This window comes from Dermochelys coriacea, chromosome 9 (genome assembly GCF_009764565.3).
Source record: "Dermochelys coriacea isolate rDerCor1 chromosome 9, rDerCor1.pri.v4, whole genome shotgun sequence".
Taxonomy (NCBI): domain Eukaryota; kingdom Metazoa; phylum Chordata; order Testudines; family Dermochelyidae; genus Dermochelys; species Dermochelys coriacea.
The window spans coordinates 20,837,102-20,861,928 of record NC_050076.1 but is presented as its reverse complement, the minus strand read 5'-3'; the positions used below and the strand labels follow the sequence as shown (position 1 = coordinate 20,861,928).

The following is a 24,827-nucleotide window of genomic DNA, read 5'->3' as shown; positions in this document are numbered from 1 at the left end:
CGATTGCTCCAGAGATAAGTGTAGACATGCCCTAAGAAGAGCTTTGGCTTGTGCTCATCTGTAGTTCCTCTCTGCTCTATTAGTATGAGCCTTTCTAAAATACCTATAAATAACCTAACAGACAAGGTGAGTGAGGTAATATCTTTTATTGGACCAGCCTCTGTTGGTGAGAGAGAGAAGCTTTCAAGTTTACGCAGAGCTCTTCTTCAGGTCTTGGAAACTAACTGAATGTGTCACTGTTAAATACAAGGTTTTAACAGATTGTTTAGCATAAGTAGTTAACACCCATTTCAATAGACCATAGAATTAGATATTCAGGACATGACTAGATTTCATTCTGCAGTTGAAATAATATAGGTCTTGTGGTGACAGTACTGCCATCTTTACAAGCTGAAGTGTCTATATCTTCTCAAACTTTAGAAAATTCAAAGGGAATTACTCATTTTGTGGTCCAAGAACAAAGTGCCTGGAAAATAGAACTATTTCTGTACATCACTTATTTTAATAATTTGATCAACAGTTACACTTGCTCAAATGCCAGGTGTAATTTTTGGACTCCCACACCAAACACACACAAACAACTACATGTGGCCAGAGAACTTTTAAAGTGGGAAATATGCGAATTATATATAAACTAATTTCTCAGCAATAGACAGGGTTCATAAAAGGGACTTTGTAACAGTTTATGTTCCCACCTTCCAATCCTCCTGCAGCATTTGGCCCTTACTTTGTTGGTGTACAAAGAATAGTGGAAATGTTTTGCTGCTTCTTCTTGTTTTTTTTTAAAGCATAATTGGATGCCAGTTCCCTGACATCTGTAGTGTCACCAAAACAATCTCCTCTGGGCCCTGCCAGCCCTTACTTTGCCTTTCAGATTGACTGCGTCCCAGTCCCCAAGTCCCTTCTAAGCATTCCCCTATAGTAGCAGCCCCTCATCCACTGCACATTCACAGAAATATGAGGTTTGCTATCCCCAGGGAGACAATGCACACACCATCTTGTTTGATTGTACTCAGGATCAGCTTTTTCTACAATATGACAGTAGGTTTATTATCAAAGATCAAGATTCAAGAGATAGTGAGTAATGATAATGGAAACAGAAGGGTTACATATAAAACAAAATCAATACACGCATTCTAGAGGCTAAACTTAGCAGGCTAACCTCGGGTCTAGAGCAATCTTACCTTACCCAAAGCCTTTTGCAGCATTTACAACCAAGGCTGGTTGTGATCCTGTTTTCATTAATGTAAATATCCTGTCCCTCCACTTCCTAATTGCAGGATTAGAAGGTACTTTCCTTGTCCTGCAATTATAGCCCAGTAAACCTTTGAAGTGCCCTCCCAGATAAAGCTCATTTCCCCCTGGAGTAGTTCTCTCTCTGTTAAATTTCACAACCCTTCATCTGCATTTAGCTTAGACTGGTGATTGTGAATGAGACTATACTTAATTTACATTTCAATAGATAGATGGATAAACATCTCTGGTCTGGAAGGAAATCAGTTTTTCATCTGTGCTGGGGATTAACACCTTGATACAAATTATAATACCATAACTCCTTACACAGTAGCGGTATATATATTATATTACAATATTCATAACCAGAGTGATGCCAGCTTTCCTTTCATACCTTACATGACATTCTTTGGTGTATCAGAATGTACATACCAGAATCAGGAGATACCTATAAGCTCTATGCACCCCCTCTGTGTCTCTTTGCCAGTTAGCATTAAGAGGTTTTGGGGTCACATTATAGTAAACCTTACAGTCCTATTAATCCAGACATTGTAAAAATTAACCTGGAGGGAAGTAATGTGCAAGCACTTATGATGTGCAAGCAGTCAGTGTTAGCATCATGCAGGAAGGAGGCTCACTGTGCCATTTGCTGAAGTGCCTGCACTCTCTGCAGAGTTGTAGGGCTTGTCTACACTTGAAAGTCTAAATCAGACTAAGGTAGGGTGTGAATTTAAAGTGCAATAGCTATTCCTGAATGACTCTATTTGTGAATATTCTTATTTTGGATTAAGAGAGCCTTATTCCTGTTCAGATTAATCTACTAAACCAGAAAAATACACTATTTCTGGATAGACATTCTGGAATAATTCCCGGTGTAGACAAGCCCTGTACTGATATTAAAGAAGCATGAAGGTTCATCATGGGATTTTAGCAGTGATTCCCATTGAAATCAAGGTGAGTCAGATAAGCAAAAATCCATTTCTGCTCTCATGACATTTAGGGGACATATTGTTATATTTTAATTAAAAAATCATACAGCCCTGCTATCAAGCTGGGTGCTCAGCTTTGCCCTTGCAATCTGTTATTTTAACTATGCTACCTTTGTAGTCTTTCAAGTTTTCCATTGTCACTAGGTCTAAGGAAGATATGAAAGCATTGTATGCGAATGACAGGGAGATTAATGGATCTAGGAGCCCAGGGGAAATCTCTAGCTGTTTTACTTCAAGGGCTTAAAACTCATTCTGTGCTCATCCTCAAAAAAGGAACTGATAATGTCCAGTTTAGATCACATTTTCTTTGTGATATCTACCACTTTAAAAAACTACTAGAAAAAGCATTTGCTCTGCACTAGTAACTGTTATGTAAAACAAAGCAGTTAGCATTCAGTATTCTGATTGAGGTCTAGATAGCTTTATTTTTGATAGGCATGTTTCCTATGCTTACAAAATCGATCACTTTATAAATGGTCAGAGGGCTAAAAAAAAACAATCCTCAAGAATTCTTCTAAAAGTACTCAGTTCACTTCCATCTCTCTGATTATGCAACAAACTAAAACTTGACCTCACCCTCTCCCACCTTGATGTTTGAATCTCAATTCATACGTGCACAAAAACACACTCAAATGATTGGTATCATAACTCCTTTGATCTCTAATATGTAACTCTATACTTAGAATAAGAAATAATGTCAATAGTATCTTTTGTGACCAGATCAAGAGTTCAGTGGCTTCAGTGGAGTGATGCTGATTTACACCAGCAGAACATTTGGTCCTTAATTTTTAAAGCCAACTTTTGTATGTTCTTCTGTGCTTCACATACCAGCTAAATGCATGCTAATGGACAGGTCCTGTATCACTGAAGTCATGAGAATTTTTCTGTATAGTCTGATACCACAGTCTGTGGTCACTGTGATATTGATTCTCTGGTTGGCTAAGCACATAGATACAAACATGCAAATATCATGTAGATAAGCACAAACTAGATTTTGAAATGTGTGTTTGTGTATGCTTGAATGTTCACAAAAGGTGACTGTAGGGGATGAAACATGGCTAAAGTGAATTAATTTTAAAATGTGAATGCATATTTTCGGAAAAGATTTTGCACTATTCACCCAGCACTTCATATGAGTCTGAGCTAGCAGTCAAAATCTGCTTTGACTGCTTACCCTAAACAAATTTAATCTACAGGTAATTGATGATGAATAAATAAGAGACCTTTATGATGATATATTGACAGTTACCTTTCTGACCATAACCATGCTCTAACCTCTCTGGTTTGTTCTTTTGTTTCTTATTGATCTACTATCTCCCCTTTATCTGTTTAGATATTTTCCCCTGCTGCATTCTGCACGAATGCTGCTGAATGCTGATGTGTTACAGAGACAAAACTTGGTTTCTCTTTAAGCGGCATTTTTTAAACTACTGCTTCACTATCCTGTAGGAAATGTTTAGGATCATCATATTGAGCTACACAGCTCCTGGCAGGAGTTGCTATAACCTGCATGTGTCAGAATAGCTTTGATCTGAAAGGTTTCAGAGTAGCAGCCGTGTTAGTCTGTATTCGCAAAAAGAAAAGGAGTACCCGTGGCACCTTAGAGACTAACAAATTTATTAGAGCATAAGCTTTCGTGAGCTACAGCTCACTTCATCCGATGCATCCGATGAAGTGAGCTGTAGCTCACGAAAGCTTATGCTCTAATAAATTTGTTAGTCTCTAAGGTGCCACGGGTACTCCTTTTCTTTTTTTGATCTGAAAGTGACAGTTAAAGGGATCCAAACTATGCACTTTATCTCTTTCTGTGATGCTCAACCTTTGGCTTACTCACACACTTTTATTGGCCAAATTCTATCCTGGACATAGAGGCCAGATCTTCAAATGGTGTGAACAGACATAGCTTCATTGAAATTAATAGATCCACCTCAGTTCACACCATTTGAAGATCTGGTCCACCATGTACAATCCCCATTTGTGGAAATGGTCAGTGTGGAATTTCCTTCTAAAATATTGGGCCAAATTCTTCTCTTATCTACAAGACATCTGAGAATATAGGGCCTAATTTAACTCCATGGGATTTTATCCATGTTATTCAGGAGCATAAGGCGTTAATTGTAGGGAATTTCAGTGCTAAAGAAAGCTATATTTTATTTTATGGCATGGTGGCATGATTTTTTTGTGGGTTATTTTAGGCTTCTCCTTTACTGGTTGCCACCATAATTGGCGAGCTGAATTTTTCAAAAATGTTGTTGACATGTTTATATACCAGAACAATAGGGACGGTAAGCAAAACAGCATAAATGTGAATTTACTGGCCAAAGCTTATGAGTGTTAAAAAGATTCTAAATCGTTGATAAGTAGATTCTGAAACACTATCACAGATTGTTTTGCTTTCTAAATCACAGTTATGGATTTGGACCAGTAACTTAATTACTGTCATTGCTGTGGATAGATTGAAAGTCAGAGGAAGTTATCATGGAGGACGTGAATACTTTATGTACTTTTCTGTGTGCCAGTTAAGCTTATGTGGGGAAATGATTACTTTAGATGGGTGCTTGAAAGTAAGCAAAGCTACTGCTGCAGCTTTACTCATAAGAGGATTCAAAGCAAGAATAGAGGATTATTTTTTGCATTTTAGACAGATTGTCAACTGAAGATTGATTATGTGTGTGTGTCAAATTTGAATGGAATTATATGTGGAATTTTCATTCACTGGTTTGTTTCTTAAGCTATAACCGGGGGGCGGGGAAGGGGAAGAGCATTCTATCAGAACCTCAACACAATATCTATTTGAATCCTGAAATAAAATGAAATACAGATATACTTATCAGAAGAGTGTGAAGCATGATTTCTTTTGTAAATTGGTTTGGAGAAATATATATTACCATGAAAATTTATTTGAAAAAATCTTTAGTACACAGACTTTTGGTTGCTATAATTACTTTTTTTAAAACATGCTGAGAATAGTTTGATCCAGATTGTTCATAAAATCAGTTGAGAGGGTTGTAGTTCCACTGTTGATTGTTAAATCTGCTTACTCTGTCTGACTTTATCAAACAAATAATAGACAGATGGAGAGTTAGGGAAATATTCAACCTATCTATCAAGACCTCATAACAGTAAATAGAGTATTAATGACACTGTGTTTTCTAAGAAACAATGTAGTGGCATCACAAGTGCGAAGTTCTCTGTAGCCATAAAAAACTGCACTGTTCTCTATCCAAACATTTCAGCTGCCATCTGAGATTTCTTTCCATGGGACATGTAGGGGTCAGCTTTGGAAAGCTTTTAAAACAGGCACTTCCATTCTCTCCTTTACCAAATAAAGAAAACACAAAGTGTGTGTTTGTGTGTGAGAGTGTTCTGTGGGACCCATGAGTTTGTTAGAGTTTTAAAGTGGCAGCATTATAATTATCTCAGTAAGGCTCCTGGATGGATCCCTAATGGAGACAGTATAATGTTGAGCTGATTAAAGGGAATTGTTTCCCTCTGAAGAGGATGGCTCCATCTGAGATAGGATTTTGTGGAGGTTCTTCTTCAAACTTAAATGAGGCCAGTAGAAATGTTCTGATTTATTTTTACTGGTATGGCTTCTGAATGGTCTAAAAAGTTCAGATTCAAATATGATCTTGTGTTTAGGATACTGGTCTGGGACTCAGGAAATCTTAGTTCCTTTCCTGTCTCTGAAACAGGCTTCCAATGTGACATTGGGCAAGTCAGTTAGGCCAGCTCCACACTTAAAAGTTTTGCCAGCATCAGTTGGGGTGTGACTATTTATTTAGCAATATGGCACTATGAAACCCTAAACTTTGTGCGCTTTACAGGCAAAAAGGGGCTTTTTGCTCAGATAGTTTATTCTGATTTGGTTAGGTGAAATAAGCTACACTTTCAAAAAACACTTTTTGCAAGTGGGACTGAACTGACACTGGGAGGGTATTGCTGATAGAACTATGCCATCAAAGAATTTTAAGTGTAGAAAAGGCCATCTATAAAATGGGCATAGTAATACTTCCCGTCGTCACCAAGGTCTTGTAGGATAAATTCGTTTATATGTCTGAGGTACTCAGACACAACAGTAATGGGGCTATAAAATGCCAATAAACTAACAAGTAGCAAATCATTTCTTCTACTGAGAGACATTCAAAGGCAGCAGAAACTGAATCGATTCACTTATAGGTTTGCATTCAAGCTTCTTCAAACAATTCTCTGCCAGCACACACAGACAGGACTCCCTGTCAGTCTACTCACTTCTAGTCTATTACTAAATGCTTCCAGTCAAGTGTGATTCCAGCTGGCCCTGAGATTATCAACACACAAAAGCTTGGCTATCCTTTGTTATGAGGGCCTGATTCCCCTTCACTTGCTGATGTAAAAGCAATGAAGTTATATCAGTGTATAAGTGGTGTGAGCGACAGGTGAAGAAGACATAATGTATATCAGTTATGTTAAGGGTTTGTTTGCTGAGCTAACTTGTTTGATAGTTGGGACTGTTCTAACTCTTTGTTCAGATTTCCCTTCCCATCTTGTAGAGAATTTTACTTTGCTACATATTAATATTTTTCAGCTTTTGCCATAAAATTATAATTAATAATAAAGCCTCTTAAACCTTAGCTCTGATTACTGTGCTGTCCTAGACAATTATTCGCTATGTGAATGTGACTACACCACAAATCTGCACATTTCATGGTCCTTTTTTCCTTATACTAGGTGTTTTTGATGGATAGCTTTAAAAATCCCAGTGGTTATCAGACCATTCTATCATATATTATCTTAATCTCAGCTGCTATAGCAACACAGAAGAAATAAATCATATGCTACATTCTAAAACACACATTTTTTTCCCTTAAAGCTCTGATTAAGAATATGTCCTCATTGTTCTAAAGAGTTGATTTATTTGCCTTTCTTAGCTGGATTATTTTAAATCCCTAATATTCAAAGTAAATATTCAGATACAAACCCTATTTACTGTAGATCTTAAAATTAGTTCTTAAATCTTTGTTTACAATAGTGAAAAGTGATGCAGAAAAAAGACATTTGCAGTTCATCTTTGGATAAGACTCTTACAAAGCTATTTGAAGTGAAAATACAATGTACTAACATGCATGTTGTATTGCCTCAGGTGTCCAAGAATGAATTATAGGATTTTAGACTTATTTATTTTCCATAGAAGCTTAAGAATGTGCAATAATAAGTAAAAAATGTTTACTTGGTTCCTTTTTTTTTAAACTTCTGCCAGAATATGAAAGTAGGTCACTGTGGCACTTTATGGGCCTTATACAGCAGAAAGCAGTTGCACAGTAACTAAAGTTTTGCAGGCTTTCTGAGCTATACAGACAGAGAGGAAGATTGCTGTTTTTAAGGGATATCAAGTCTTTAGGTAGTGGCCACTTCGTGTTGGTTTAAGAATTACACAGTTTCCAAAATTCTTCTTTCTCATAAACAATGTCTACACTAGACGCTATGAGGAAAAAATGTCTCACTGGCACTAAAACATAAAGTAAGCATCTGTATAAGTGCTTGTGGGATTGGAGCTCGAGTCCATTAACTTTTTTCTTCAGCAAAATTCTGATTACCAGAGTTGAAAGGAATGGGGATCTGGCCATTGCTTTGCATAAAGAGGTTGGGGTATGTGGTCAAAAGAGATTGATACATACAGTTTGTCTCTTCATTTTATATACAAACTTTTAATGTTTAGAATGTATCCTAAAAAATTGCATTGCTTTCCTCCCCAAATGCTTAGTCCAGCCCTGTGAATAGTGATGTTATAATGTAGATCAGAATCAGTTACATTTGGGGTTGGGGAACTAGCAAAATATTGTTTCTCAGGCCTGCCCATAAATGCTAATATTACTGTGCCAACATACAGTAATTAGTTTATTTTTATCCATATTTTTCATTGATAACAGCATACACTAAAGGAATCTACTTAGAAGTGAGAAAACTAAAAGTAACTATATGCTGCCAATGGTATCAACTTACTTTAGACAGATAAATGCTGTAAGACTTCACCTTGAACTACTAACATTTACCGACATCATTAATGAGAAATTGTAATTCATCTTTTGAAGCAATGTTTTACATGTTCAAGACTTAATCTGATATGCTGAGATAAAATGGCTAATTAAAATGCATAGATTGTGCTTTGGTATCATGTGTGATTCTTTAACTTTTTTTAAAAAATATCCAATATACAGGCTCTCCAAAGTTTACTATGGTAATTGAAAAAGAAATGAGCAGATAAGGTAACAACATATTCTCATTAATAGACATGCAGGACTCAATTCTACAAGTTATTGAGTAACCTCTGGAGGTGTCCAGCATCTTGCAAATTGATCCATGAGTGGAAGGAGAATCAAAATCTGAGATGGAATTAAATATTACAGCTGTGTGAAATATTCACATGAAACCTCAAATAGTTTAGAACTCAGACACCAGTTGATGAATTCACAAAGCACCACCACACATGTTCATAAAGGGCCGGGGAAGAGGGAAGTTAATGAACCTCCATCATTCCAACCACCACTCCTTGTTCCCTCACAAATCTTCCTTACCTCTGATATATTCAGGAGCGTGCTTGGAGATTGCTGGGAAGATGGTAGAGTGGCGGCAACTGTGGAAGAGTTGCTTCTGGGGGTCTGAATTCATCAACCTAGAATCTCAAAGTAACCTGCACAAATTGTTTCCAGCCACTGCAAACCAAAGTAAGGATCTTGGTTTACAAATCCCTTTGTAAACCTAATCTGTGGAGTTTGCAGAGCCCCAGTAACTATATGACTGGACTAAAGAACAGAAAATGGTCAGTTATTGAATACTAAAGGTATTACCTTAGGGCCTGATGCTGCATTTCTTATACATACAAAACCACAATTGAAATCTGTGAACATCTACACATAATCAGATCCAGAAACTCCATGAAGATTATGAGTGCACATAGAATTTAGATTCAGGCCTTTAATGAGACAAGTTAAAAATAATGATAATAAAACCCTTAATTTATACAACTAGCCACGAAAAGAAAAAGAAAGGTCTAGTTTATTCACACAAAACCCAAAGAGTTGAATCACAAGGAGTTTCCCTAAATAAAATATGAAGAACTGACCAGAGGCAAAACACTGGAAGGAACATTCCAAACACCTATTACTGTGCAGTGATTTGTGGGACGTTTATATCAGCCTGCAATTCTAGGAAACTCCAGGCAATTACAGGAGATGTTAAAGATGCACTGTAACTTTAAAACTTGTGCATCATGTGGGAGTTTAATGGTCACTATAACCATTAATGTAGCTGATGATAAATGTAAAATCAAAGGGCTTTCAACAAGGGCAGGAAAACTGGCAGATAAACTACATAATTTCTCTACCAATCCCATTCAGAGTGACTTGAAAATATTCCCATCAGACACAGAGCCATTTGAAATCTGCCATCTTGATGGTTTCTGGAAAAGGGAAAAATAAGGATCAGATTTTATTGCATTTAAAAAAGAAGACAAGCATCATACTCCACAAGCAGTTCCAACCCAGGAAAGTACTTAAGCATTTGTTTAAATCTCAGTTATGTCAATGGGACTACTCAGTATGAGCAAAGAAGGCAGAATGTATGCCACCTTATAAATAAATAATAAAAGTAATATCTCTTCCCATTGTACCAATTTGTGAAACACACTATAGCAAGTAGTACCAAAGGAAATTTGTTCACCGTATGAAACTGAAAGCTGTTGAAATTCACCCAGCTGCTTTATCCTGCTTGATTTGTATTTTTTCAAGGATTAGTTGTGCTCAAGCTCACATGTAAGGTGCCATGGAAGGTAGTCATGCTGTATCAGATGATGCTGTTAAAGAAAATTTTCAGATTTATTCAATGGTATACTAGAAAAAGTAAATTAATTGAGGTTAAAATCAATTTGATCTGGCTGTAGTTTTAAAAAAAATCACTACATTTTTATTGGGTTGGAATTGTTTAGGAGGAATTTGACAGAGAGGATGGGGACTGAGAAAAAAAGAAATGTCCCACATAAATCATGGCAAAAGTAAAAGAGGAATAATGCGAAAAGGGATGATGGACATTAAAAATGAGGGAGAAGGCATTGAGTATTTTTTCCTTTAACAAAGCTGTCAAAATAATCTTTGAAGAAAGAGCAAATGTCAAGCAAAAAGCATCCTCCACACCATTCATAATGACAAGTTCTGGATCCATAGCTATGTATTTTCTAGGAAATAATTGTTATAAGTCAAGTTGTGGTCAGGTCAGATTTTCTGTATTCTATGCATCTCTGCAAGTTCAAGAAATATTTCAGTCCCTGTGACCATTTGATCCTCGGTATGAAGCTGAGAATGATAATTATTATATGGGTACTTGTCCGCCAGCAATTGAACTGATGCCATCAATTAATATAATGTAGGCTACTAACCAAATGTCAGTCAGAATGACTTGCAGACAGACTGCTGGAAGGATCAATGCTGTAAACGGGAATGTGTTGTAGTGATCAAGGTACAAAGTTGCTGTGATATAGCAGAGGTGGAAGGAAACAAATAACACAAAAGCTCTAACTTTGCCTATTTAATTGCTTTTTCTGTATTCCTAGGAACATGTTTGAATTTAATTTTGCAAGTTAAGAAGCATTTGCAAATGATTATCTCCAATGTCTAGGTATTGCATTTCAGATTTGTCTGTATGACTGTGTTCTCAGGCTCTCTTCAATCAGATCATTACTGTTTAGAGTTGAAGTCTCATTAGCCCTCATAATACAATACAAAAGGGGGACTGTCTGAAATGATACAATTAGAGATGTGCAAAACTACTTGAGGAAGATACCTGAGAAGCCATTAATAAGGTCATTAAAAATCCTATCTAAAATTATCTGGAAATAAGTATGAAGTTGTTAAAAATCAATTCAAAATCAAATTAAAGGTTATGTCTGAAATACAATTTGAAAATAGCCAGGGAATATTATTCCTCATTACAGATCACTGTGAAGTAAAAGCATAAAGACTCAACATACTTAACCTAAGAGCCAAATCCTGAGCTCCTGTGCAAAACCCTGGGAAAGCTGTGTGTAGGAAAGCTGTGTGGCTATTATGGAGAATGAAAACATTTCTCCTCTCTTCCCCATGCTTGGAGCTAGAGACCATGTTCCAGGCTAAGGAGGCCAGGTTTCCTACCTCCTGTATATAGGGAGAATTAGTGAACATGACCCATGGTATTATCTCCATAGGATTTTGAGTAAATGTATATGTGCTGTGTATGGATCCATTGTCCTGGCCCAAAAGCCCGTTATATTGTCCCATTTAGAAAGCCACCAATAAACAATACACTGAAGTGCAGGTGGTTGCTAAGTCTCCCATAGCATCTCTCCATGACATGGCTATGCTGCTGTATTTTTGATCTTTAGCATGTGTGGAAGGATGGAGAGGAATTAACCCTTCTTTATGAACTTTTATCACAGCATCAAAAACCTTATTCATTTGAACATTTTCAATTTTTTTAACATTTGCATGGGTTAACTAGGGGCTAGTTTGTAAATGTATTTTAAAATGTAAATTTTGTAAAATACAACTACAGCTCTAGAGGGCCTCGTGAATTTAGCTTTCATCTGTTGCAGACTGTCTAGACAAATAAATCTTATATATCTGTTATCTTATATATATATATATCTGTTGCAGATTGTCTAATCAAATACATCTTATATAAAACCTAGTATAGGACCCAGTCCAACTCCCATGGATGTCAGCGGAGTTGGATTGGGCTCATAGAGTAATTATATTAACATGAGTGCAATGACTAAATTTTCAAAGCTTAAAATCTCTACTTTTTAAAGAAATACCAAGCTGATTTTCTATCATGAAATCCTTACATTTAAGGGGAGGTTGGTTTTGCAATCTCTCAATTTCTCACCAGAGCTGACTAAAAAATAAGAAATAAAAGGTGTATGAAAGGATGGCATACATATTTTTCCCCAGTTTAAGTATTGTGATGTTATTGTACATAACAATTTCTGATGACCTCCTGCATAATTCAATTAAAAATTCTACTCTTTTCATCTGATTCTTTTAACAGTTCTGAGCTCTTCCAGTTTCAAGAACCAGCAAATCTAAAATTGGGATAACCTTTCCTGTTGTGAATAAAATAATGACTGAATTTCACACAGACTCATGAAATATTAGGGATAAATTTTCAGCTGCCCTTAAATAAGGCCTGTGACATAATCCACCCAGGGAAAAATTGACCCCTATATCCACAGGACCTATATAAGGCCTATATATCACTTAGGTTCAACTGAAAGTCCAACGCTGAAAATATTTCTGCACTATCTTAACTCTACACATGTGAGAAATCTCACTAAGTTCAAAATAGGACTTAAGTGGAACTTTAAAGGGTGCATAAGACTTGTATAGTGAATTTACCTGATAATTTTGCATGTGCACCAATTTAGGTAGGTAGAGTTTCATCAGCAAATCAGGAAATTAAAAGGGAAAATCTGTTAATTGAGCATCCAATGTTCCAGTTCACACATATGCCCATTTCCATTCACAAATGTGAGTTTTACATGCATGTGCCAATTTACAGATTCTACTAAAAGGTTTGCTCAGTTTTTAGATCTATACGTGTTTACTTGCTCAATAGACCAAGAATTCCTGCAGCCCCCAGTGGCCTGCAGCAGCAAACCGCGGCCAGTGGGAGCCGCAATCAGCCGAACCTGTGGACGCAGCAGGAAAACAAACCTGCCCGGCCTGCTAGGGTGTTCCCTAAACAAGTGGCATCCCAAGTTTGGGAAACACGGCTCTATAGCATATTCACACCACAGCGTGCACATGGAGATGGAAGGCATGAGAGCAGTTTCTCCTTTCCTCCTGCATGAGCCATTAACAAAATGTTATGAACTGGGAGAAAACTCAATCCATAGCAAGGTAAAACCTCATTGAAACTGATAGGTGTGAATTCATCTTTCAGTTAACGTAACTGTAAGGATAACAACCCACCTGGGACAAAACAAGCATGTAAACCTATCCAGGAGATTTTGCTGAGATTTTTTTTGGGGTTGGGGTGAGGGAAGGGAGGCAGAATACACAGATACTGAAGACATACCAGAACAGAGAAAGAAGCAGAGGCAAAAGGCAAGAAAGCCAGGCAGTAGCCTGTGAACACACTATGATTCTGGAAAAAGCTAGAGAGAGAGCTTAGGGGGTCTGTTGGCTAATGAGGCTTGGTGTAGACTAAGAAACAGCTTTTCTTGTTCTTGGTTCAGAGAAGCAGGACTTTAAACATTCCTTCTAAATAAACAAGATTGCATCAAAGTGCATAGCAGATTTCACTGATTTCTGCTTCCAATTGGAACATCTCCAGACCTCAAACTTTGATTAGCTGCTTGGTTCAAAAAAGGAAAACAATAACCTAGTAACACTGATCAAACATATCTACATCTCCCAGATAACTATTTGGAGCCTTGACTTAATAAAGTAAGACTCAGTAATAAGGTGAACAATTTGTTCTATAATAAATAGATATATCCAGGCTGAGGGTACTCATAGCAATATGTAAATAGTCCTACCGTCCTAGTATTCCAAGTAGTCTTGTGTAAAACATGGGATGTCTGTTTCTACTTCATTTGTTCTAAAGTCTAGTCTGGAATCAAGTACATTATGGTAACAAGTTTTGCAAAAATAAACTATATACTGTATACCAAAAAGGGTTGTTTTACATACTACATAAATATACGCAGGTAATTCCTCAAATGCAGAACTTTGCAACATTACATTCAAATACTCTATATAGATATTTAAGGTATTAAGCACAAATCTTTCAAAGATCTGAGCAAAAAAAACCCATGATAAAATTTGATATATCAAACTATTTGTCCTGTTCAGCCTTATCAATATTAAAAAAACATACATACATCTGCAGGAAGTTTTCTTCCCTCTCTCCCCCTCCTCCATAACTTAGAAATTGCCTTTTCAGCCCTATTACTGAAAATATGGAGGAATTGGGTAGATACTGTATTACCATGAAGAATGTTTTACTACTATTGTATTGCAGTGACACTGTGGGAAATGAGTGTTGAACAACAATACTTTTCCATTATTGTTCCTAGTACTAATATCAATGAACAGTCAGGAGTGCTGTCAGGCTGTTTCATGGAGGCTGTGCTTGTGGGGGGTTAAAAGTATGATTGCTAATACCTTTCCTGCCCATCGGACATATGCCCACCCATTAGACAGGTGACTGGCTAATTTGGATCTTAATCTTCTTTGAGGTCTCTAAAACAGATTGCAGCATGTTCTGTAATAATATACAAGGATAGGGACTGTGCCAGTTCACATATCATGAATAACATGGCTCCATTTGACAGAACTGTTAATTTTGCATTTCTTATATATTTAATCTGGATGTAATTGTTTCTGTGTAATAATGATGACATTTAACCTCAACCCTACTCATGCTGACTGATATGCTGTTACTTATCCAGTTTGCATTACCACCACCCTCTCCCCCTCCCCCCCGCTCTTGTAACAACTGGGTCACCTTCTTAACTGTGTTACTACACTGTAGTTCACACTTTTGCTTGTTGACAGATTTAGAGCCCTTTGTAAAAGCAATAATTGCACTGGGACTGCAGCTGGCATGCTTCACCAGAAAGGAACTTGAATTAGGTTGCATTAGGCCTTTCATTAACTGCTAGAAGCAAAGCTATGTGGTACTGTAACTGCCATGTAGTTTCATTAGAACATTGTCCTGATTTTACTGTGGGAAATGTGAGGATTATGCTTGAACAGTGTACATATTTCTCTTTCTCCAGTTTATGCTATGTCTTTTAGGAAATTGTTTCTAATATTAATAACATGCAGCATTTATATAGTGGTGTTCGTGTTCCGAGTTTACAAGTATGAATCCTCTTTACCCTTCTGCATTGTGAAGTAAGGAAGCACATTTCTGATCCCTATTTTACTGATTGGGAAACTGAGGCAGATACTAGGGCTAATATGAAGCTTGTCTTGCATTTGTGTGCAAGAGCAGAGGAGAACGTGCAAAGGGACTTTTCTCCATCCTCTTGCTTATCAGTAGAAATGGTAGCCTCACTCTCAACTCTTGCACACACACTTTCAACATGCAAGGCTCTGAGATGTCTCATTCTTATTCAGCATAGAGAATAGGGTGGGTGATACCAATGGCTCTGTCTTTTTCCTGCTCTGAAGAGGGGCTCAGAAGCTGCACAAGAGAGAGAGTGAACACTGCACTCTTTCAAAGTGTGCCACGAGCACATTCTGGTGTACTCCCCAGTAGAGATCCTGGCTGAGTCAACCAGATTGTCCTCAGAGAATCTTATTGGGAAGGCACAGGCCACATGTCAAAATGGGGCAACATTGTAAATAAACAGAACAAAAATCTATGTTACTCACACAATGAATCAGTAGAATTCAGTGGTGGAAGGGAGAGGGTGAATGTGCCAAACTCAGCCTAATTATGTTGACTTTAACGGTAATGATCCTTCTTATACTACATCTGAAAGTGTCAGAGTTGGACATGCCTCTCAATCCTGTACTCAGAACATTTGAGTGCACCTATATACAGAAGAAGAAGGGCTCAGAAGTTAGGTTGGATAGTACAAAATACATGTGCCTTTAATTTACTACGTGAGTATCCAGCTCAGTCAGACTTCCAGAAACACCTAATTCATTCTGGGCATGTTCAGAGGCTTATCAGAAGTATTAGCATAGTCCCTGCCTTAACAACATTACATCATTTACATTGTTTCAGAGTAGCAGCCGTGTTAGTCTGTATTTACATTGTTAATCCCAACTAGAGCCAGGCAAGAAAGTTTCCCAGTTCATGCAGACATTTTGTAACTTGAAATTTTTCCCCATCCTTAATCAGAATGAAAAGTTGAAATCTCAAAACATATTAATTAAGCAAAACAATTTAAAAAAATTCATCCATCAAATCAGTTCATTTCAATTTCAATCATTTCTTATTGTTTAAACCCACAATTATCTTACATTTCTAAACAAAATGTCATTTTAAAATAAAACCGGATTTTTTTTTGCTTTGCAAATGTAGAAAACATTTCATTTCAACAATTTCAAAACATTTTTCAAGTTGAGAAATTGGTTTAATACAAATTTTCCTCAACAAATAGTGTCAATTTTGACAAATCAGCATTGTTCAAAAAAGAGTTTTAGTTGAAAAACTCCTAACTGGCTTTACTCCCTGTGACACTGTGTAGCAGGGGGGACACTGGCTCAGGCCCAGAGGGGTTTAGAAGAGCCCTGAGAGAGGGCTGTTGTAGAAGGAAGGCAGCAGGGCTGATTGGGGAAGCAGGCTCAGCTGGGGGCCATGCCCCAATCAGGGCCCAGCTGGCTCTATAAAGGTTGTGAGCCAGAGGCCCAAAGAGTATGCTCTTTAGCTCTGAGAGGGAGGGACCTGGCTACAGAGACTGGAATAGAGGATCCAGTTTGGAGCAGGGCTGGGAAAAGGCCAAGGGACCTGGGGAGCTCTGGCCTAGGAAGGCTGCAGGCCTGGGGAGGCCTATTAGGTGCAGGAGCAGCTATGGGTAGACAGAGGTAGCAGGTCCAAACCGAACCTTGCCTGTGATGAGTGGCTCGTACTGCAGTTTGCCCCAGGGCATGGGGGCTAGCTGGTGACTGACAGTAGCCTATGACTGAGGTGAGGTAGGGATAGTGGGTGTGAGGGCTCCCCTGGGAGGGGGCAGCACCAGAGGAAAGGGGCACCAGGGTCCTGGGAGGGACACGGGAGCCAGCAGCAAGGTGGGACACCAGCCTGAGGAGGGCGCTCTGGGGGCTGGTGAGCTAATTCCCTGAGATGACCAGCAGGAGGCGCTGCTGGTGAGTCTGCACTCCAGTTACACGCTGCTTCCCATATTTTTCATAGTAATATTATGATATGATTGTCATAATCCTAACCTATTTTATGCAAGATAGGTCATGTGAGGTATCATTGGAAAGGCTATGATTTATTGAATATGATTATCCTATGTATATGCCTGCATCATTTTTGGATCTAAAGTTAGGAATATTGAATATACATCTGTACTGCAAAAGTGTCTGCATCTGGGGAACACCCACCAGACAGACTGCAATCAGTCTGACTGGCTAGCTGAAAACAAGTCAATGGACCATTAGAGAGAACAATAAGTCTTTGAAGATGGGTTTCAGAGTAGCAGCCGTGTTAGTCTGCATTTGCAAAAAGAAAAGGAGTACTTGTGGCACCTTTAGAGACTAACAAATTTATTTGAGCATAAGCTTTCATGAGCTACAGCTCACTTCATCGGATGAAGTGAGCTGTAGCTCATGAAAGTTTATGCTCAAATAAATTTGTTAGTCTCTAAAGTGCCACAAGTACTCTTTTTTGTTTCTTTGAAGATGCTAATCTCCCACCTTTCTGAGAAGCTTTCCGGGGATGCTATGAACAGCCTCTGACTCATGGCTACTTTGATGTTACAGGATCATGTGATCAAGTCACCTGGAACTGGACTCCATTATAGAATGCCAGTATTTTTCCCCTGGAGAATGGGGACCACACTGGAAAATGACGTATTCCCACCATATATGTAAAACCGATTTAAGGCAGGGGAGTGACATGCAGAGTGATTGTTCTTCACTGAATGCACACCCAAGATGTCTGCTGTGAACATCTAAGAAACAAAGGGGAATGGGGGGAGAAGAGCTGAGCCCAGGCTGAAAAGGTGTCTAGCCTGTGAAAGAAATAACCTGGAGTTTTAAACTGCAAGCAAGAGCAGCTTGCCTTCAAGAACCACTACAATCTATCTAAAACAACATTTAGGATGAGAAATTACAATTTGTAATCAGTTTCTTTAGTATCTTAAACTTAGTTTGCATGTTTGTTTTCATTTGATAGGTAATCTGGTTTAATCTGTTTGCTAATCCATGTAATCACTTAAAATCTATCTTTTGTAATTAATAAACTTGTTTTTGTTTTCTCTAAAATGAGTTTGTGGAATTCATAGCTGGGGGAGCAGAACAGAAGCTGTGTGTATCTTCCTTCACATTGAGGGAGGGAGCAAATTTCATGACCTTACACTACATAGTTCTCTGTGCAGTGCAAGACTGTACAATTTTGAGTTTACACTCTAGAGGGGTGTGCACTGGAGTGCTGGGAAGTTCCCTAGTTGAAGCCATCCCATGCAATGCTGATTTTAGTGTCTGTCTTTCTGCAGCTGGGTGTGTCCTTACCTATGTGTGTAGGAAGAGGCTTGAGGGCCTGACTCAGCAGGATAGTGTAAGGGAGCCTAGGCTGGTGGAACCAGTGGGCTCTGGGGTACCCCAGTACATCTGGGGGAGGGGGAGCTGGTAGGGGGTAACTGGTCACACCCCAAACTCATAACTTGATGCCTACCCTTAGAGCAATACCAATAATTGCTAAAAATAGTCAATTAGATACATGTATAAGTTATTCAACCAAATGTGTGCTGTTAGAAACAACATATTAAAAATAATGGTCTATAAACAAAGTAACATGGGCCAGCTGTATGCACCATGGTAGATTCTAATCACAGATTTCAGGAGTCTGGTGAAAATTTACCTATTTCCAATTGACAGAGCCAACGTTTTCCAAAATTTATTTTTTGTTAGAAAAAAATACAATTTTTAATGAAAATGTACACAAATATTTTCTGGTGTTTGAACAGCTCTAATTTCTAGTAGTTGAGGATGCCTGTTGACTTACAGGTCAGGTAGCCCCTGCACACGGCAGAGTATGCCGCATTGATGTTTTCCTATGATGCTACAGAAAACAGGAGGCAGGTTGGGGATACAAAAGTGATGGAGCTTACAGATCCACCAGCCATTCCTCCTTTAGGGCAGATTCTTGTCCATAGCAAATCCTGCAATTTTTTTGGCCTGGCATGCTTGTATATTTTCAGTAAGCACCCTTATTTGGAACCTAACTGTGCCAATCTGGTTTCCTTCATTTGGCTTGTGTAAAGTGCAAAGACACAACAAGCATGCGTGTAAATATTTGCAGGATTACAGATTGACAGAGCCAGAAGAGTACCCAGAAGTCACCTACTACAGGACAGGCCCAACAAAGAAAACAACAGAACGCCACTAGCCATCACCTTCAGCCCCCAACTAAAACCTCTCCAACGCATCATCAAGGATCTACAACCTATCCTGAAGGACGAGCCATCACTCTCTCAGATCTTGGGAGACAGACCAGTCCTTGCTTACAGACAGCCCCCCAATCTAAAGCAAATACTCACCAGCAACCACACACCACACAACAGAACCACTAACCCAGGAACCTATCCTTGCAACAAAGCCCGTTGCCAACTCTGTCCACATATCTATTCAGGGGATACCATCATAGGGCCTAATCACATCAGCCACACTATCAGAGGCTCGTTCACCTGCGCATCTACCAATGTGATATATGCCATCATGTGCCAGCAATGCCCCTCTGCCATGTAGAATCATAGAATCATAGAATATCAGGGTTGGAAGGGACCCCAGAAGGTCATCTAGTCCAACCCCCTGCTCAAAGCAGGACCAAGTCCCAGTTAAATCATCCCAGCCAGGGCTTTGTCAAGCCTGACCTTAAAAACCTCTAAGGAAGGAGATTCTACCACCTCCCTAGGTAACGCATTCCAGTGTTTCACCACCCTCTTAGTGAAAAAGTTTTTCCTAATATCCAATCTAAACCTCCCCCATTGCAACTTGAGACCATTACTCCTCGTTCTGTCATCTGCTACCATTGAGAACAGTCTAGAGCCATCCTCTTTGAAACCCCCTTTCAGGTAGTTGAAAGCAGCTATCAAATCCCCCCTCATTCTTCTCTTCTGCAGACTAAACAATCCCAGCTCCCTCAGCCTCTCCTCATAAGTCATGTGCTCTAGACCCCTAATCATTTTTGTTGCCCTTCGCTGTACTCTTTCCAATTTATCCACATCCTTCCTGTAGTGTGGGGCCCAAAACTGGACACAGTACTCCAGATGAGGCCTCACCAGTGTCGAATAGAGGGGAACGATCACGTCCCTCGATCTGCTCGCTATGCCCCTACTTATACATCCCAAAATGCCATTGGCCTTCTTGGCAACAAGGGCACACTGCTGACTCATATCCAGCTTCTCGTCCACTGTCACCCCTAGGTCCTTTCCGCAGAAAAAGAAAAATGTACATTGGCCAAACTGGACAGTCTCTACGTAAAAGAATGAATGGACACAAATCAGACGTCAAGAATTATAACATTCAAAAACCAGTTGGAGAACACTTCAATCTCTCTGGTCACTCGATCACAGACCTAAGAGTGGCTATACTTCAACAAAAAAGCTTCTAAAACAGACTCCAACGAGAGACTGCTGAATTGGAATTAATTTGCAAACTGGATACAATTAACTTAGGCTTGAATAGAGACTGGGAATGGATGAGTCATTACACAAAGTAAAACTATTTCCCCATGGTATTTCTCCTTCCCGCCCCACCCCCCACTGTTCCTCTGATATTCTTGTTAACTGCTGGAATTAGCCTACCTGCTTGTCACCATGAAAGGTTTTCCTCCTTTCCCCCCCCTGCTGTTGGTGATGGCTTATCTTAAGTGATCACTCTCCTTACAGTGTGTATGATAAACCCATTGTTTCATGTTCTCTGTGTGTGTGTATATAAATCTCTCCTCTGTTTTTTCCACCAAATGCATCCGATGAAGTGAGCTGTAGCTCACGAAAGCTTATGCTCTAATAAATTTGTTAGTCTGTAAGGTGCCACAAGTACTCCTTTTCTTTTTGCACTTAGACTGTATCCCAAGGCACAGATGCCCAAACGAAGCTATCATGACTGCAGCATACAACATTCACGTGTCTGAATAAGAGCCAATTTTGCCTTTGTTAGACTGGTCCTTGGGTCCTTAAACTTTTATAAACAGAGACATTTTAAAGGTATTTTTATAGAATTTTTTTTTTAAATCAATCCTTTCCTTGCTACTGCTTAATTTAAAATGTATTTCCTCTTTTTGGAGATTGATTCTTTTACCTCCAATAGAGCAAAATCATTTTTCATAATTCAAAGGAAGATGCTTTAAGAAATTAATGTGATGGTATAAGAGACAAAATGCTGGCCAAGGATATTAATGTATTAATCCTGTCTTTGGAGAAACTTTATAGAAATAAACTAGAAACTTCTCCACATAATACTGGAAAAGTAAAAGCATCCCGGGTGGATTACATGCATAAAAAGCATCTAATCTAAGCAGCAAAACTGAAATGCTTCAAAAGAACTCTAGTGAGATTTTGTATAAAATACCTTTCAGATTTATTGTTAATAATTATGGAAGTGGTACCTAAGGAGTTAAAAATATTAATGTGCAATTACTCTGCCTTTACAGAATTAATAGGCAAAAGGCTAGAAGCTACTGGAAGGAAGTGTAATGCAGTTTAAAACAAATTAGAATCTCTAAGAAAATACTGTGAATAGTGATGTTTGTAAAAAGAAAGTGTGTTAATAGTTCTCTTCTAATGCACTGCAATTAGCTCCTCTCTCTCTCTCTTAACAGCTAAGTAAACTATTCCCATTTTGTTTCATTATTGGCGATAATTTCAGTAATGATTGTAATTTGCCTTGTAACATCATATCAGTAGATATTAATTTACTCAAATTAACTAAGGAAGGGAAGAAGAATCATCACAAATTATCCAGGTAAGAAATCCATGCAAGGTTTAATTTCTAGTCTGTTTAGTGGAACTTTGTTAGCGACATGTCCTCTTAAAGTTTAAGCTACAACACTCACTAGACCCCAATTCTACAAACACTTATATGTGCTTAACTCTGCTATTGTTAGTAGTCTCATTGAAATGCTAGTCACTGTAGTAAAGTTAAGCATGCCCATATTTGCAGGGTTGGGACCATATACTGTATAGGGCTCTGGGGCAGGAAAATGTCCTTATTTAGGAAAGCTCTTATGCACATACTTGAAACCAGTGGGATTTATTGCTTTTTCAATAATCCTTCAGATTTTTAGAAGGGGAAAAAGCTCCAGACAAATGGTACTGTTGCCTTTCACTTCAGCAAATAATACTGTATTGCTAGTGTCTGTCTTAATATTAATGAAATTATGAGTTTAGTTATAATGTAAACATAACTATCTTCCTGGATACCAATGTAGATGGTACACCTTGAAAAAATGTTATTTCTTCTCAAAGGCACGTAAAGATTTATTATAAAATTTATTATAAAAACTGATTTATTATTATTATAAAATAGAAATATAATTTCTGCTGGCAAAGAAAAAACAATGTTAATATATATTTATATTTTCCATTGATACTGAGCCTGATGAGTTGACTTCAATGAGAATTCCATACTTGGAGGTACATTATTAAAATATTCTAAAGGTGCTTACTCAAGAAATCTTAGTCAAGTGTCTCTAATCTGAGTATTCTTTGAGCATGTCAACAAAATAGTGGATAAAGGTGAACTGTCAGACATAATTTAGTTGGATTTTGGAAAAAGTCTTTGTAATATTTCCTCACAACAGGCTATTTTATAGGTCTTGAGGTGAGAGGTAAAATGCTGTCAGTGCTTGCCATAGATTGGAAACTGGCTGAGACACAAAATACAACAAGTAGGAACAAGTGGACAATTTTCAACATGGCAAAATATTGACAATGGTATGCCCCAAAGATCTGTATGCATTCTAGTGTTGTGTAGTACGTTTATCCATGATCTGGAAAAGGGGGTGAGCAGTCTAGTGGCAAAAATTGTAGATCTAAATCTATTATTAGTCAAGACTAGAGAATATTGTGAAGAACTTCAGAGGGACCTAAAGAGAAACTTAGGTGAATGGGGAACACACAGGCATATGAAATTCAAGGCTAACAAATGCAATGTTGTGCGTTGGGCAAGATATCACTGAAACTGGTGAGTGTAACAACCATCCTTCATTCCTGATAAATTAAGAAACAATAGGGGACTCAAACTACATCACCAGCCAAAACAAAGGTATAGGTGAGTCTGCTAAAGAATTAAAACAATTTTAAATTGAGTAGAGGAGTTTCATTGTTTGGTGGAGGTATGTGCATCTGTGTGAAAGAGATAAGGGGAGAAACACCAGAGAAGCAGAAAGAAGGCAGTGAGGGAGTCCAGACATAGCCTGAACAAGCGTGGCCAGGAGAAAAGCCTTCAAGGGGCACTTTTGGGGCTGAGTGCTGGCTGGAAGGGGCTTTGAACTATCAGTAAATAAACTATTTCCTGTTTGATTCCCCCTGTGTTCAGGGAAACAGGACTTTATACGTTCTTTGTAAATAAACAGGCCTGTATCAAAGATAACTGACTTCACCATCACTTTTCTCCTCCTAGTGGAAACAAGCTGCAGGAACCCCAACTTTGGCCAGCTGCTCGGCTCAAAAGGGTTGGAAAATGCATTTAGGAAAGAATATATTAAACTATTCATACATACTGGTGGGTGATTGTAAATTAACTTTTAAAGATCTGGTCATAATTGTAGGCAGCTGTAGACTATCTCTGCTCGATGTGCAGCAGTCTTCAAAACAGCAAACAAAATGTTTGTATGTATAAGACTTTAAACTCTAATAAGAAACTGGAAATATAATGCTATTTACATCAAGGGTAAGTTGTCAGTTGGAATACTATGTTTGGTTCTGGTCACCTGATCTGAAAAAGAGGATATAGGAGAAATACAAGTGCTTTGGAGACAAGCACCAAAAATAATTGGAATAATGGGAGGACTTCATGTGAGGCCATACTGAAAAATTTGGAACAGGATATCCTAGAGGAGAGACAAGTTAGATATATATCAAAATAATGAAGGGTATAGGGGAGGGAAATTGGGTGCTGATATTCGCCCTTCTAATAATAAAAGAACAAGGAAACTTTCAATGAAACTGAAAAGCATAGTATCAAAAATTAACAAAAATGAATTTGCTTTCTTAGAGAGCACAATTAACCTATCTAATGTATCCCCACTAGATAGCAATGGGGACAAAACCTTAATAGAATTCCCAAAAGGATGGGAGGATGGTCTTGACATTTATATGGATAATAAATCCATAGAAGAGCTAGCTGGGAAATTTAATTTTAGTTCTGCCAAAATTTGAGTTTTGAGAAATATTTTTTGTGCTAAATTGAGCTGAAATGCCCAAAGCTCAAACTTTTTTGAAACTGAAATACTAAAATATTTTGTTCCCAGAATTATATACTCCTGACTGCCTGGTAGCGGAGTGAAGGACTATAGAAGCCTTCTCAGCTGCTTATTGAAACTGACATATTTTTTTTGTCAATTTCCTGGGTAGCTGCAAAAATGAACAGACTCTTGTCAAGTTAACAAGAGTTTGATCCATTTCACTGCTCCTGTTCAGTGGTGGGCAGCAGTAAAACTGGCAATCACATCAATTTCAGCCAACAACTTCCAGCAGCTTGGACTTCCAGGATCCCTGTCTCCAAAGCAACCAGCCTGTCACGCTCCTAGGAACACAAGGAGCCTGGAAAGCACAGCTTCCTTGATAGTTTGGAGCCCTGGTAGTTCTGGATCCCAAGCTCTGGGGCTCTTGGCTCAGCAGGCTGAGTTAGCAGAAAACCAGGCATGTTTCTGATGACACCTGCCTGGGGTCTATTGGAACTTTGTTGA

The 24,827-nt window shown here is 38.3% G+C and overlaps 1 long non-coding RNA gene across 1 annotated transcript; it reads right to left on the bottom strand.

Annotated features, from left to right (window-relative positions):
• Positions 1-1,060: 1,060 nt before the first annotated feature.
• Positions 1,061-23,123, bottom strand: LOC122455817. Its single transcript, XR_006274308.1, has 4 exons — positions 23,113-23,123; positions 8,746-8,750; positions 4,017-4,023; positions 1,061-1,179 (listed from the first exon to the last, which is right to left on the bottom strand). It is a non-coding gene; the product is annotated as an uncharacterized LOC122455817 (long non-coding RNA).
• Positions 23,124-24,827: the final 1,704 nt, after the last annotated feature.